Source organism: Microcaecilia unicolor, chromosome 1 (assembly GCF_901765095.1).
Source record: "Microcaecilia unicolor chromosome 1, aMicUni1.1, whole genome shotgun sequence".
Classification (NCBI taxonomy): domain Eukaryota; kingdom Metazoa; phylum Chordata; class Amphibia; order Gymnophiona; family Siphonopidae; genus Microcaecilia; species Microcaecilia unicolor.
Window position 1 is genome coordinate 181,095,795 of NC_044031.1, and position 17,597 is coordinate 181,113,391.

The 17,597-nt window shown below is 43.5% G+C and overlaps 1 protein-coding gene across 1 annotated transcript in view; it reads right to left on the bottom strand.

Moving 5' to 3' along the window:
* SHISA8 (shisa family member 8) overlaps positions 1-17,597 on the bottom strand; it is an 80,040-nt gene that overhangs the window by 5,404 nt on the left and 57,039 nt on the right. The gene's annotated exons all lie outside the window — the stretch shown is intronic.

The following is a 17,597-nucleotide window of genomic DNA, read 5'->3' on the forward strand; positions in this document are numbered from 1 at the left end:
GGTGTTCAGCGCTGCGTGCGTCTGGTAGCGCTATGCAAATGCTAATGCTAATAATAATAAAATGGTTTACATAATATCAAATACAGATCACAAATTAGAAATTATCATGGTTTACAGAAAAAGGAAGTCACTTTTGACAATTGGTATCACACAAATATTTCTGGAACAAATAGGTCTTCAACGTCTTCCCTACAAATGTAACTAAAATAAATAAAAATAAATATAGGAAGAGATTTATTTCAAAGCAGGAGGAAGATTATTCCACACCAACACAGATTGGTACAGAAAAGAGGTTTCTAAAGACTTTTTTATAATGAGTACCCTTGAATGATGGAAAAAGTAACGTTCAATGATCGAGCATATGGTCTCGTCTAGCAGTTGCCTGGCAACCCCTGATTTGTTCAGTCTTTTAGAAACAGGGCTCTCTCCTCTCAATATCCTCCTCTCAATGAGCCTACAAATAGGTGGGAAAATGTGGGGTACAAATGCAACAAATAAATAAATAAATATGCACCAGGGCATAGCTGTGGACCAGACTGGTAACCCCGGTGCTCTTCTCCTTCTTTAGCTCCTTGAGCAGGGACATGAAGCTCCTCTGGGCCCTACCTCCTGTATTTCTACATGCTCCTTTCTGGATCCCCCTCTTGGTGAGGAAGAAGGCTCCTCGATTAACTCAGTTTTATACTTACCTCCAAAAACTTAACCTTCAATGCTATTGGAACACTTTCTCAGACTAGGCCAACCCCTATTTGAATTTGATTGGCCACTTTCTTGAGCAGGAGTCCAGAATGTTCTGCATATGAAAAAAAAACATTTTGGCAGCCTGCTACAATAGGTTCTGGGCTAACATAACATCTTTCAAGCCTTTTTCACATTTAATCTAGTCCCATGGAAGGACAGATTATGTACACTGCTTTTAGTCATCATGCACTCTAAAGATCAAATCCGATCCCCCGCCATTTCATCATCCAACTAATTTCTTCCTTTTTCGGTAAGGTTCAGATCTTCAATGACGCCTTAGAAATTAGACTTCCATGATCTGTAGTTCTCAGGATACTCCTTAAATGTGGCAAATCATGTACTTGATAAGATCTGATGTGACCAATGCCTTGGTCTGAATGTTTGGATGCAAATCTTGGGATGCTGTGAGGAATGTCATTGGGTGACATTGTTCAAGTGTACTTGGTTTGAGTGAGGGGTGTCTCTGTTCTGTCCTTCAACCAGTCCAGACAGAGCACTGGAATGTGAGGCTGAGGTGAAGTGTTTCTCTTTACACACATACTGGATCATAAGCCGGATGTAGTGCATATGTATGTTTGTCAGTGTGTGGACCACTGTAATGGTAATTGATGTCCATGCTGTAGTACACGTTAGAATGACTTCTCTCGAGCATGGTGCCTATGGAAGAGAGGGCTGCATTTCCTCTGAATCAGTTACCACTTCTGGGTCAGGTTGCAAGTGTACATTGGCTTGCTCTGGAACACGAGTTAGAACATAGGCTTTAGTATGCTGGGCAGGATCCTCAGAGGCTATCTGGCTAATCTGACTCTTCTCACCTTCCTATCCTGCAGCTTCTTCAAGGACCTTGGCCTGGGCCTCACCAGTGGCCGCCTCATTTTCCTGATGCAACACTTTCAGATTAACATCTAGTTTGGCTTTTTATATGCAGATGCCAAAAGCCATATTATCCATTCAGATTTTTTTTCTACCTTTAAGACAGCCTCTTGTTTACTATAATGGGCACATGCTTTTGATGCTTTTGATTCAGTATGCACTGTACAAGCAGCTGTACTTGTTGTGGACCAGTTTATGTGCGGTGACTTTGCTGATCTGGAAGATTTGATGCTACTCTAGTCTCTGCTACTAGGCCTTTGTGTTCTGAAAGTCCTTTTCCTCAAAACTTTCCTCTGTTTTATAGGTTGGAAGTTGAGATATTTTTCTAACAGGAATTGGTATCACTTGTAGCTTGATTGCAGTTGTCTATATGATAACCAAATGTTTATATCTACTTTTAAAACATTAGTCATGCCATGCTCTGCTTTCTGCCATACCCTGTCTAGTCCAGCAAAGTGCCTCTCCCTATCTGCTTTATACAGTCCCCAAGATTTTAATATCAATTTGACATTTCTTTTGGACCTAATGCATTCTCCCAATTTCTGAATCTTATCTGAGGCCTCATGCACTAGTACTAGTTCTTGCACTACAGTTAGAGAATTTTTTTCGCTTAGACTGGATGCTTTCTGGTGCTTTCTATGCTGGGTTTGAGAATTTCACATTCTTCAATCAGGTTGCTTTCTACTAGATTAAGACTTTCCATTTTTAAATGGAATTTTTATTTATTTCTTTATTTCAACATTCCGCAGTATCAACCAATTCTAGGCAGAGTACATCATTAAAATAACATGATAAAACAACAAAAACATAAAACAACACAAAGTTTTCAATTATAAAACCTTCAGCAAAATATGACATTCAGACCTCTTATGCCATTGAACAGCTCAGTTTGGAACTCAGTCTATTGTGCCTTAGAAAGACACCAGTTTAATCATGGCACATTAATGTTATAGGCTTCTTCAAATAACAGGGTCTTTAATATAGATTTAAACTGCTTTTAAATCACGAAGGGAACACATTTTGTCTGGAAGTGCATTCCACATCTGTGGACCTTTTATATAAAAAATGGAATTCCTATATTCCTCCAAATAAACTAAGTGAAATGAGGGTACATCTAATATATTCGAAGTTGATGATAGCGAGGAACAAAGAGGTTGGTGAAAGTGTAAAGTGGCAAGCTTTCACTGGTAGATGCAATTACCAGAGAAAGCTTGCTACTTAAAACTTTCAAAACTAACATTAATATTGTATAACGAATACGCAATTCAGTAGGTAACCAATGAAGAGCCACTAGAGATGGTGCCATCTGCTCAAATTTAGATAAACCTTTGATTACTCTTGCAACGGCATTCTGATGAGATTTTAAAATCATTTTTGGAACTCCCATCAATAAACTATTACAGTAATCAAAATAAGAAATGATAGTAATCTGGACTACCATTCAAACGTTTTCCAAAGTCAAGAATTCTTTCAAACGTCTAAGTACTCTTAGTTTTGCAAAAATTGTTGCTATGATCTTCCGTATCTGTTCTTGTATTGTAAGCAATTGATCTAATATAACTCCTAAAGATTTTACTTTTTGAACAAACTGTATCTCTACTTCTTCAGTCTTGCAAGATTTGGGAAATGATGTAATTGGAAAACTGCTCAAAAGCATTATCTGGGTCTTGTTCGGGTTAAATTTCAACCTGCTACAATAGGTTCAGTTGTAGAAGGACAAAGAGCAGAATAGCGTTTCAACTGATTAGTTTGCAGCCAATGTTTTATCATTTGAACAGAAACTCTTAAAAAGTCTATTGACTTCAAAAAAGGTTGTTCAACTTTTAAAATATATTGGATAGCATCAGCGTAAATCCTGTATTCCATTCCAAGGGTTCCTAACAACACACACAATGGTTTCAAAAATATATTGAACAGAGTTGCAGAAAGTGCAGATCCTTGTGGTACTCCAGAGGAAATATCCATAAATTTGGAACAATCATTCCCGTTTAAAACTCTAAATTGTCTAACAGATCAAAAAGACTCAAACCATTTATAAACAGTACCATCGATCCCAACTGCTTTTAGACACTGTAGAAGAATCTTGTGGTTTATAACAATGGTGTAGGCACGGGGGGGCCTGGACCCCCCAATTTGGATTTGAGCTCCCCTCCCCCAAATTCTGCTGGTTTGGCAGGGTCCCCAAGCCCCGCCAACAGAAAGTTTCCTGCGGCAATATTTGCCACTGTGTTGCCTGCCCTGATTTTCCCCTCCCCCTGCACATGCTCATTTTTAGTGAAACTGAGCATGAGTGAGCTCACACATGCTCAAGTTCACTAAAAATGAGCATACTCGCCAGGGCGGGAAAGTAGGGCAGGCAGCGCGATGGTGAATATACAATAGCCTTCACTTGACCCTCTAATTACCGACCCATCTCCCTCCTTCCTTTTCTCTCCAAATTACTTGAGCGTGCTGTTCACCGCCGCTGCCTTGATTTTCTCTCCTCACATGCTATTCTTGACCCATTACAATCTGGTTTTCGCCCTCTCCACTCAACCGAAACTGCGCTTACTAAAGTCTCCAATGACCTATTACTGGCTAAATCCAGAGGTCAATATTCCATCCTCATTCTTCTTGATCTTTCCGCTGCTTTTGACACTGTCGATCACAGCATACTTCTCGATACCCTGTCCTCACTTGGATTCCAGGGCTCTGTCCTTTCCTGGTTCTCTTCCTACCTCTCCCTCCGCACCTTTAGTGTTCACTCTGGTGGATCCTCTTCTACTTCTATCCCTCTGCCTGTCGGCGTACCTCAGGGTTCTGTTCTTGGTCCCCTCCTCTTTTCTATCTACACTTCTTCCCTTGGTTCATTAATCTCATCCCATGGCTTTTCCTACCATCTCTATGCTGATGACTCCCAAATCTACCTTTCTACCCCTGATATCTCACCTTGCATCCAAACCAAAGTTTCAGCGTGCTTGTCTGACATTGCTGCCTGGATGTCTCAACGCCACCTGAAATTAAATATGACCAAAACCGAGCTTCTCATTTTCCCCCCCAAACCCACCTCCCCGCTCCCCCCGTTTTCTATTTCTGTTGATGGCTCTCTCATTCTCCCTGTCTCCTCAGCTCGAAAACTTGGGGTCATCTTTGACTCTTCTCTCTCCTTCTCTGCTCATATCCAGCAGACCGCCAAGACCTGTCGTTTCTTTCTTTACAACATCCATAAAATCCGCCCCTTTCTTTCCGAGCACTCTACCAAAACCCTCATCCACACCCTTGTCACCTCTCGTTTAGACTACTGCAATCTGCTTCTTGCTGGCCTCCCACTTAGTCACCTCTCCCCTCTCCAGTCGGTTCAAACTCTGCTGCCCGTCTCATCTTCCGCCAGGGTCGCTTTACTCATACTACCCCTCTCCTCAAGACCCTTCACTGGCTCCCTATCCGTTTTCGCATCCTGTTCAAACTTCTTCTACTAACCTATAAATGTATTCACTCTGCTGCTCCCCAGTATCTCTCCACACTCGTCCTTCCCTACACCCCTTCCCGTGCACTCCGCTCCATGGATAAATACTTCTTATCTGTTCCCTTCTCCACTACTGCCAACTCCAGACTTCGCGCCTTCTGTCTCGCTGCACCCTACGCCTGGAATAAACTTCCTGAGCCCCTACGTCTTGCCCCATCCTTGGCCACCTTTAAATCTAGACTGAAAGTCCACCTCTTTAACATTGCTTTTGACTCGTAACCACTTGTAACAACTCGCCTCCACCTACCCTCCTCTCTTCCTTCCCGTTCACATTAATTGACTTGATTTGCTTACTTTATTTATTTTTTGTCTATTAGATTGTAAGCTCTTTGAGCAGGGACTGTCTTTCTTCTATGTTTGTGCAGCGCTGCGTATGCCTTGTAGCGCTATAGAAATGCTAAATAGTAGTAGTAGTAGTAATACAATACAATACTTCTAGTTCACAAACACCTTGACAGTTTGTAGCAGATTACAAAAAAGGGAAATATACCCTTTCTAAATAAAAATAACCAAATTAAATTCCATAAAATTTCTCAAACAACCAAGTTTTCAAGATTTTGCAAAAAATCAGATAGTTTGATTTAACACAAATATCCTTAGGTAACATTATTCCATAATACAACAATCTGATAATATAATGAAGTATTAAAGATAGATTTATATCTGAGTTGCTTAATTGAAGGAAACTGAAGCAACATTAAGTTACACAATTTATAAGAACAGGTTGAATGAAGTAAATTTGCCCCATTAACCAAATAAAAAGGGGCTAACCCATTCAGTATCTTAAATACAAAACTACAAAACTTAAATTGAGCCCTTGCCTCAATTGGAAGCCAATGTAACTTTCTTAAAAGGGGAGTGACTGATTCAAACCTGGAGACCATAAATATCAAACGTGCAGCAGTATTCTACAATAACTGCACTCTTTTTACCAACTTCTGTGAACAGCAGACAAATACAATATTACAATAGTCTGGTTTACTCAATACAAATGCTTGAACCAACAGCCTAAATTCGTCAACACCAAAAAATGTGCGAATAGTTCTTAACTTTCTTATAGTATTGATTTTTGTACTATTAATTTGACATAAGTAGAAAAAGTCAAGAGGGTATCTACTTCGACTCCCAAAATTCGTGTAGATTGTTCAAAGACAAAAGAGTCCAAACCTATATGAAAGTTTTGAGGAAAACTTAAGTTTTCAGGTCCAAGTCATAAAAATTTAGTTTTTTCACTGTTTAATATCAAACAATTATTAGTAATCCAGCTATCAATGAGTTGAACACACACTTCCCAGCAACAGGTAACAATAATGTAATATCGTCTGCATAAATATAAAATGGTATCTTCAATTTCTCCAGTTCCTGACCCAGAGGCTGAAACAGAACATTACACAGACTAGGTGACAATGCCAACCCCCGGGTCACCCCACAACCTGGCCTCCAGCTGCTAGAAAAACAATTTTGCCTTTTCACCATATAGCTACATTCAGCCAAAAAATCTTTAAACCAAGAAAGCACCACCCCACCCAAACCTAGCTCACTCAATCTAAATAATTGATTGACCAAATCAAATGCTGAAGAAAGATCAAACTGAATAATGATAGCATTTTGTCCCTTACTACTACTACTACTACTTAACATTTCTAGAGCGCTACTAGGGTTACGCAGCGCTGCTGTCCTTACTCAATAATGATTTTCTATTATCAATATCGCCGCAGGAAAGATTCTGCTAGTGGGGCGTGGGAACTCCTGTCAGTCCAGGTATGTGGGGTTATGATGGGGGTTGAGAGCAGCAGGGGAGTTGGGGCAGTATGTGCCCCCCTACTTTGAGCTCACACCCTCTCCCAAACTGAGGTCTGGCTACACCTCTGGTTTATATTGTCAAAAGCAGCAGAAATATCTAATGATACAAGCACAAAACTAGTGCCCTTATCATACCCAGTATACAGAGTATCCAACAAAGAAAGCAATACAAATTCTGTATCATGCTCACTTTAAAAACCAAATTAATACTTATCTAAAATTTGGTTGTCATTCAAAAAATCGATTAATTGATCATGATCACACTTCTCTATAACCTTAGCCAAAAAAGAAGATTAGAAATAGGCCTATAATTACTGACTAGACCTGCGTCTAAAGAGGAATTCTTCAACAAACATCTTACAAAGGTTTTCTCCAAAGATGTTGGCATTATCCCATCAGAAAGTGATTTAGTCACAACATAGTGAATTACTTGAACTGTTGTTGTTTTCAAACTTTTTACGATAGATTGATGGCAACTATCTAAACTACAAAATTTATATTAGCCAACACCAATCTGACTGCCAGGTAAATGTTTAGTATCAGGTTACACTGGTACCAGGCCAAGGGGAAACAGTTAAGTCCCTTTGATCTGCAGCTTCAGGCAGCAGTAGTTCTGCAAGGGAACAGTTATATGCTAACATACAAAACTGCTTTCCCCACATTCCTGATTTGCTTTTTTCTCTTGACAACCCTGAATGTGTTGCTGTTCACTACGTTTTTTTAACTAGTGTGACATCAATAACCTCTTTTGAAGTGAACTAAACTTTTCACTGCTGCTGCACATTCTCTATTTTTATATTTGTCCCAGTGGAATATGCTTTTTTACTATACTGTCCTCATAATATGACTGGTTAAGTGCCACATCACAGAGTGCTAGGGAGGTAAAATTCTTAGACATAATAAATGGTTGCTTCTTGGAGCAACAAGAGGGGGAGCTATTGTACATCTAGTCCTTAGTGGAATGCAGGATTCAGTACGTAATGGTATTGGGTCCGCTGGGAAACAGTGATCATAACATGATCAAATTTGACTTAGAGGGGCATAATCGAACGGGGCGCCCAGGTTTTCCTGAAGACGTCCTCGCAGGACATCCCGGCGAAGGGGCGGGGAAACCCGCATTATCTAAACAAGATGGGCGCCCATCTTTCATTTCGATAATCCAGTCAGGAACGCCCAAATCTCAACATTTAGGTCGACCTTAGAGATGGCCGTCCTTAGAGATGGTCATTCCCGGTTTTCGGCGATAATGGAAACTGAGGATGCCCATCTCAGAAACGACCAAATCCAAGCCCTTTGGTCATGGGAGCAGCCAGCATTCGTAGTGCACTGGTCCCCCTCACATGCCAGGACACCAACCGGGCACCCTAGGGGGCACTGCAGTGGCAGTGGCGTAGCCAGAATGTAATTTTTGGGTGGGCCAGTGGGTAGGTTGGGTGGGCATGCATTTCTTCTTCCCTTCTCTACCCCCCCCCCCCCCATGAACTTTAAAAGTTAAATACTATAAATTTGAACCCCACCCCACCCCGACATCCCATCTGAGCCCCCCTGCACGACTCAGTCCCCACCTGCCTACCAGCTCCACGATCGACGAGCAGACGACCCTCGTCTTCCATCCGGCATCGAGTCTTAAAAAAAAAAAAAAAAAAGCCCGGAGAAACGCCTCGCGTCTGCTGTGCACTGCTGTAAAGCAAGCAGCAAATCGTCTCGTCGGTCCTTCCTTCACTGTGTCCCGCCCTCTGATGTAACTTCCTATTTCCGCAAGGGCGGGCACAGTGAAGGAAGGACCGACGAGACGATTTGCTGCTTGCTTTACAGCAGTGCACAGCAGACGCGAGGCGTTTCTCCGGGCTTTTTTTTTTTTTTTTAAGACTCGATGCCGGATGGAAGACGAGGGTCGTCTGCTCGTCGATCGTGGAGCTGGTAGGCAGGTGGGGACTGCAGCGCCAGCAGAGCACCCCCCTCCCCACCTGCTGACACCCGGGGCTGGGCGGGCCTGGAGGAAAACTGGCTGGGCCTAGGCCCACCCGTGGCTACGCCCCTGTGCAGTGGACTTCAGAAATTACTCCCAGGTGCATAGCTCCCTTACCATGGGTGCAGAGCCCCCCAACCCCCCCCAAACCTCACTCCCCACAACTGTACAACATTACCATAGCCCTAACGGGTGAAGGGAGTCACCTACGTGTGGGTACAGTGGGTTTGTGGACTGATGACCACGTCACACCTTTTTGATGCTGCTTTTAACTCCTAACCCTTATTCACTTGTTCAGAACCCTTATTTTATCATCCTCACTTTAATATTCCCTTATCTCTTGTTTGTCCTGTTTGTCTGTCCTAATTAGATTGTAAGCTCTGTTGAGCAGGGACTGTCTCTTCATGTTCAAGTGTACAACGCTGCGTACGTCTAGTAGCGCTATAGAAATGATAAGTAGTAGTAGTAGTAGTAGTAAGTAGTTTGTGGTGGGTTTTGAAGGGCTTACATTTACCACCACAAGTGTAACAGGTGGGGGGGGGGGGGGGAGGTGGGCCTGGGTCCGCCTGTCTGACGTGCACTGCACCCACTAAAACATCTCCAGGGACCTGCATACTGCTGTCAGGGAGCTGGGTATGACATTTGAGGCTGGCATAGAGGCTGGCAAAAAATATTTTTGAAGTTTTTTTTAGGGTGGGAGGTGGTTAGTGACCACTGGGGGGGGGGGGTAAGGGGAGGTCATCCCCGATTTCCTCCGGTGGTCTTCTAGTCAGTTCGGGCACCTTTTTGAGGCTTGGTCACAAGAAAAAAATGGACCAATTAAAGTCGGCCAAGTGCTCGTCAGGGATGCCCTTCTTTTTTCCATTATCGGCCGAGGACGCCCATGTGTTAAGCACGCCCCATCCCGTCTTTTCTATGCTTCCGATGCGCCCCGGGAGCTTTGGTCGTCCCTGCGATGGAAAGCAGTTGAGGGCGCCCAAAATCGGCTTTCGATTATGCTGATTTGGGGGACCCTGGGAGAAGGACACCCATCTCCCGATTTGTGTCGAAAGATGAGCCCATTAATAACTGGACTGTAGCCACTAAGGAAATCTACTGTAGCAGCATTTAATTTTCAAAAAGGTAACTATGATAACATGAGAAAAATGGTTAAAAAATAACTCAACGGCTCAGCTGCAAAGGTTTGAACTTTAAATCAGACATGGATGTTGTTTAAAAATACCATTTTGGAAGCCCAAACCAGATGTATTCCACATATTAATAAAGGTGAAAAGAAGAACAAACAACAGCCAGCATGGTTAAAGGGAGAAGTGAAAGAGGCTATTTGAGCCAAAAGAACATCTTACAGAATATGGAAAAAAGATCCAAATGAAGAAAACAAGAAGCAGTAAAAGCACTGGCAAGTTAGATGCAAAGCATTGATAAAGAAGGCCAAAAGAGAATATTAAGAGAAACTTGCCTCGGAAGCAAAAGCTCCTAGCAGTGGCATAGCCATGAGGAGGGGGGGGGGGGGGGGGGCCCTTCATGGCCTGGGCCACACAAGGTCTGCTGGTTTGACTGGTGGGAGTTCCCAAGCCCCGCTAGCAAAAGCCTTTTTTCCAGCCCTGCCTACCCTGCTTCCCCAACCCCCATGATTTCATTAAAACTGAGCATGGGCACTGTGAGGGGAAGAAGGGTAGGTGGAGTGGCAGCAAACAGTGTTGGAGAAAAGTTTCTACTGGTGGGGCTAGGGCACCCCCGCAGCCCAGGTATATGGGATTGTGGTGGGGTGGAAAGCAGTGGGGAAGCATGGTAAAATGTCCCTACCCCCACTTTGGGCCCAGGCCCCCACAAAATTGAGGTCTGGCTACACACTGGCTCATAGTAATAAATTTTTCAGATATATCAGAAGCAGAAAGCATGTGAGGCAATCCGTGGAACCGTTAAATCATCAAGGAGTAAAAGGACCACTCAGGGAGCACAAAGCCATATTCAGAGAGGAAGTCCCGGTGCAGGCCACAAGCAGTCAATGAGTACTGCAAAAACTGAAGCAGAGATGATTTTAAGGTACCAGATGGGGGGGGGGGGGGGGGGGGGGCGCATGGTAGATGGGGAGGGGCGCATGGGTGACACATGTATCAGTTGCTGCTTGCTGCAGGCAAAGATCTGCTATTTAACCCTAGAACGCATGACGTTAAAAATATACATATTAACGTCATGGGGGCCTTTTAGGCCCCCATGCACATAATGTAGAAAAACACACTTAAATAACTTTCACAAGTTTATTTCAAAATTGCTCAATAAAATATGAATAGTGGACAACATTTTAATTATAATTTTTCACAGAAAACACCAAAAAATCTTTTTTTTCCCAAATTTCACGCAAAGACATGAAAACACACAAAAATGCATAGAAATCTATAGCAAACTAGCTGCAGCTACATTTTTATTCTAACTTTCTTTTCTATTATATTAGTCTTCCAAACAATTCTGACATGTTATTTTTTCAGAAGAGTGTTCTTTGCAAACAGTTTCCTTACAAGTGGAACAATATCGCTCAGTTTTCCTCTCTATGTTTCTTGGACACATGAAACAACGCTTTCGTTTTCTTTCTCCTGGCTCTGGAGTAATCTGAAACTGTACGCCACACCGTTTCATTGCTTCTTTAGTTTTCTTTGGCAAGCATTTCAAGTCGCTTCGCTCTATCATGTGAGGTATTACAAGTTCATGACAAAGGTCCTTCAAGAATAAGCGTCTCCTGTCCTTCCTCTGTGCATGAAATTCAGGATGAGTTTCTGTATAAATAATGAATGAATTAGGGCTGCTACATCAAGCATATTTGAAAATAGTACTACAGGCCATCGTTTTGTTTGCCTCTTACACGAATATTCTCCCACCATCTCATCCATTTTATCTACACCTCCTTTTGTTGCATTGTAATGCAGGATGATTTCTGGTTTCAATTTTGGTTATTGCTGTCAACACTGCAATCGTGATGCATGGTACTGAGTAAAATTACAGATTTCTCCTTCTTTGCCTTGTAAGATACCAAAGTCGCTTTGTTATTGAATCCAAAGACACTCTCATAAAGTGCTCGCTGACGATTGTGTTTGAGTGCTGCTGGAATTTCTCGTCTGTTTGCTTTATAGTACCAACAAGTGTAATAGCTTTGCAAGCAGAAAATTGCCTAGTTCAACATTGGTGAAATAATTGTCCATGGTGATGTTTCTACCTGAATTGAATATTGGAACAGCAAGAGTTTTGACTATTTCAGACCCCAGATCCTTCTGTACTGGTGCACCAACCTCTTTGCCACAGTAGATTACGCCATTTATGCCATAATAATTTGCAGAATCACACATCCAGAAGATTTTATACCGTACTTGGCTGGCTTGCTGGGCATGTATTGTATGAATTTGCAAGCGTCCTCTGAACGGTACAAGTTGCTCATCTACAGTAACATTAGTACTAGGATTGTAAAGTTTTGTGCAATTTTTGATAAATATGTTCCAGATATAACTGATAGGGGCTAATTTGTCTGTTTCAAACCTCGCTGCACGAGTTCGCTTATCATCAAAGCGAATGATCCTTCTAATTTCCTCATATCTGCCCACTGACATTGTCGCCTTATAGTGTGGATCAGAAAGTGGGTCCAGAAATAATTCTCGTATTGGGACATCATACGATTTTTGACTCCCTGCCAGCAGGAAAAGTCCAATATATGCATAAAGTTCCTCTTTTGAGATATTTTTCCAGGACTTATTTTTTGCTGAAGCGATACGTCTTCCTTCTAGGTTTGAACATAATAGGACCTCTTCTGCAATATTGTCAGAAAAATAAGTACAGAATACATCTTTAGGGGTAAAGTAACTGGGACTTCCCACAGCTCCTTGAGCCTGTCTCACAATATTGTGTATTGGAGTACGTCCGACTAATGTAGGATTACTGTCCCAAAAACATTCGTTTTGGATGTTCTACTTATCACTTCTTGAGGATCCACTAGATTCACTTCTTCATCATCAGAAGAATCACTGGATGAGGATGTTTGATTAGCTGGTGGCAGATATTCTTCATCAGACAAAGATAGTTCACTTTCATCATCGCTTTGAAACATAATCGCTTCAATCTCTTGGTCAGTCAGACACTTGGAGGAAGACTGTGCCATTGCTGACTAGATGTTAGAAAATGAAACAGATTTCCTCTCAACAGCTTATCTTATCACAGGTCCTTCAGCAATTAGCTCACAGTGTATACTGTCCTCAGTGTTCAGAGGACCTGAGGTGATGTCATGGCCTTATCACTCCCTCCAAAAATCACATGACATCCTCACATGTTATTATCCACACCCTGGCCCCTCCACCAGCATTACTGAGTACAAATAAAGTAACTTGAGACACAAACACTTCTGAGAACATGATAAAAACAGCGGGGGCCTAAAAGGCCCCAATTCGTACAGATGTAGTTTTCACCAAACAAGCATTGTTACACCATAATGCCTATGAAAAAAAATTATATGAACAACTGGATATTATCAACAATGACATACTTGAGTAATACCTTGAGTTTCAAAATTCTAACTAAAGTAATTTTGCAGATAATAGCAAAAATGTAAGCATGGGGGCCTAAAAGGCCCCCAATATGCGTTCTAGGGTTAAAAGGTATGCAGGAGGGACAGTTGGGAGTTTTCAGCTGGTGGGGCTTGGGAATCCCTGCCAGTCACATTATAGATGTGTTGCTACTGAGTGGGCCTGAACCCAAAGTGGATGGGCCTGGGCCCACCCGAGCCCACAATTGGCTACGCCACTGGGCCAGAGGTGCTGCTGGGGTAGCCACCAGAGGAATGCGATACTTACACATCTATTGGCCCAGAGCTGTGTGCATTTGGGATGATGCTCCCTTGGACATGCTTCCTCTGAGTGACACATTGGGGGCAGCCTGCTGGGGGTGGCTATTGCTATGGGGGCCATCTGTCATACCTTACCCAGAGTGAGGTGTCATTTGGAGTCATATCACAGTGGATTTAGGAGGAGGAGGATGGGGGTGTGACAGGGCGATCTGTTTTGGTCAGTACTGGCAGGGCTGGGTGGTGCAGGTATATGCACTGGACAGGTGTCTTAGGTAGGGGGGCAGGGAATGCCTTCTTGCACATGAGAGCTGCCCTAGGCAACATGTGTGCACTGGGATGCTGTACTGTCTACCCTGCCACTGTGCTGTGACCTCAGCTGTCAGCAGCAGAATATATGTGTATTCTCCAGCACAGTACCTGTGTAACTTTTCCAGTTCTCAAATGGGTGTGGGGGTTTTGAGCATGTTTGCTCACCTTCCCAGTGTTTGCCAGATCTTCTCCCAAACCCTTCCTGCAGTGTCCTAAGATGCCCTGTGCCTGCCCTCCAGGAACAGCCAGTATTAATTTTGGATGATCAGGAGGGCCAGGTCGTCACTCTCCTTGTTGGAGAAACTCCTCTTGCTCCTGGCTTGCATCTTCCTCATGCATGTGAGAGGTCAGCATGGGTGCATGGCTGGCCAGGTCATTGCCAGAAGGGATCACCTACGTACCACGTGAAGCTATATGTTTTCCAAAGCAAATGCTATGGATAGTGCTATACATACGTCACTCAACATACAGCATTCATGTTTTGCACCCCTATGTGTAACGCTACACATGTAGTACTGCCGCCACCAGAGGCTCCCGCTAGACCTTTTTACATGAAGGTGCTAAATGGCCAGCTTCTATGCACAGGGGACCTCGTGGATGTAAATTACAAGTTGTGTAGGAGCACATGTTTGCCTGTATGGGTTGCTTTTGGCTTAATAGGCACCCTTTTTGAAAGTTCTGGATTTTAACGTTTACCATGCTATTCTTCGGAAAAGTCACCATTTATTTCCTATACGTTTTTGATGACTTTTAGATGTCTTGGTGGTGGTGGGGGGGGGGGGGGGGGGGGGGGGGGGGGGGGGGGGGGGGGGGGGCAGAGGTAAATCAATTTTGCAATTTGCTTACCTGTACACCCTGGTATTTTTTTTCTTTTGGCGGTTGGATCATTGACCATGGTAAAAATCGATTGCAGTCACACTGTGCTTTTGCAGTTCTTATTTCTGTTGGGTTTAATTACTGCGCTCTCACTGTACCTTTAGCTGCACGTTGAAGCACCTTCACATATATGGATTGCAAAGTGCTGAATTTTTAATATTTATTCATGTTCAGCAAGGGTTCTTCTCAGCATTGACCCCTGACAAAAGTGCAAACACGGCCTGTGTCGAGTCTATCAAATAAAGGACTCTTGTTTGTTCCGCTCTTGAAGGCTCTTTAGTGCTTTTTTCTGTGTTATTGTATAATCTGTCACAGGCTAAACACATTTTCCTTGAAACGTCTATGTTCCCACTTCCACGACTTATCTAAAAAGGCACTGCACATGTACAGCACTGATACTCACTGCTTCTATGTATATCTTACATGCAGAAACAGCAATATTCAGTGGCTATATGTATAGGTGATACATACAGCTGCATACAGATATTCAGCAGTGCACACAATGGCCATTATTTTAGAAGCATCCCCACATGTAAATAGTAGGTTAACGTATGTAGATTGATATGCACATATAAAAGCCATTTTCAGAAAGGGTGCTATTTACATGTGGGTAAACTCACCATGTCTGAATACCAAGGGGGGCATGGTTAGTGCATTGCTTGTGGAGAAGAGGGGGTTAAGATAGGTCAAACATAGCAATATGTATTCTCCATTTTCCAAGGGGAATATGCATGGATATGAGAAAAGATCCACTTTGGTATTTACACCTACCGCAAAGTATGAATAAGTGCCTGCTGGAGGGGCAGGTGTAAAGGCCAAAGGCAACCCCTTCGATCCATCCTGTTGCATCCATACTGCTTCAATCTCTGATCCCACCCCCCACATTCATATCACTCCGATCACCAATCACCTCATATGCATACTGCTCTGATACCCACCCCCACCCCCTGCATCTATTCCCTTATATAGCAGCCTAATCCCTAGTGGTAGTACCATGAGACTACCGTAAGGGATCACGGGTGCAGTTTTGAGATTGGTACTAATAGACTAGGAACAACACCAGGCAGTGGCGTACCAAGGGGTGGTCCGCCCCGGGTGCACGCCGCTGGGGGGTGTGCCGCGCACCTGTTGGCCGAGTCCGCTCGTTCCCTCCCTGCTGCTCCCTCTGCGTGGAACAGGTTACTTCCTGTTCCGGAGCAGAGGAAGCAGCAGGGAGGGAACGAGCGGACTCGGCCAACAGGCGTGCGGCACCCTCCCAGCAGGTAAAAATGCACCTGGGGGGAGGGTGTAATTTCGCCGGTGGGAGGAGGGTGTAATTTCACTGGGGGGGGGGGGGGGGGGTGCATCGGCGATCCGCCCCGGTGTCAGGCAGCCTAGGAACGCCACTGACACCAGGTACCTCCGGTAAGAGTAGGGAGTGGGATCAAGGAGGTGGAGGGCGAGGGAGTTGGAGGGATTGGAGAGCGGGGCAGTATGGATGCAGGGGGATCAGATGGTGGGTTGGTGCCTTGGGGATGAGTGGCAGGGGAATGAGTACATGGCTGGCTCCTACATCTAAGTGGGGTAGTGCTGCATATATTTTCCCCATGTACAGTTGTTTGAAATCACTGCTCCCACTGTATGTGAACAAATGTGCAGTCCTGTACCTGTTTTACAAGAAGCTGATCATTGGCAGTGCCTCTTGTAAAATCCTATGGGAATTCTCCACGCACTACTCAGATGCTATCCCCCAGATTCTATATAGGGTGCTCAAAGTTGTGTGAACAAATTTGGGCGTGAGCCCAATTTGCGTGCACAATTTAATTAAGTTATGAGCCAATTAGTGCTAATAAATGGGTGACAATCAATTATTGATACTAATTGGCAATAATTTGGATTTACGTGCACATCTTGCTAAGCACTATTCTATATAGATGTGCATATAAATGTTTTAGTGTGCAACTGAAAATGGGGCATGGCCATGGGAGGGGCATGAAAGGTTTAGGAGTGCTCACTAAAGATGCACGCACTATTATAGAATTTGAGGGATTCACACCTAATTTACACGTGAGGATTCACACTAAGTTTCCGTTGGTGTAAATCCTTATGCCTAAAGATGGGCGTGGAACCTAGCACTACAAGCTATTCTATAGATGGCGCCCAACTTGGAGCACAGTATATAGAATAGCGCTTAGCACTCATTTTTTTCAGCACCCAAATTTGGGCATTATTTACTGAATCTAGTACTACACGTGTGAATTTCTCTCCCATGTACTGTATAAAATCTGTCTCCACACACAGCGCTGCTGAATATCTTTGCATGGCTATCCGAACAGCAGGGCATGCCTAAATGTCTTTATAAAAAATTGACTTTCTGTATATGTATGGCATCTTATTACGCATTTTCACAAGATCGTTTTGGGAGAAGTGGTGTTGGGGTGATCATGACTGTTGAGCTTAATTATCAAAATCTGGGGATTGGGGAGGGGTTCTAGGAACCTGAAAGTTAATTGAGGTGGGAAGTGAAGCTGGAAGTTTGCTTAAGACATCTAACACCCATGCACCCGGCCCCAGATGTATGCGAGAGAAACAAAAGGGATGATGTGATATGATGTGTGTGTATATGTTTGTAGATTGCAGTGGGGAAGTTATGAGCTGTAAATTGTTCCAGGATGGGGGGGGGGGGGGGGGGGTGAGCTGGTGGGGGTGGAAATCTC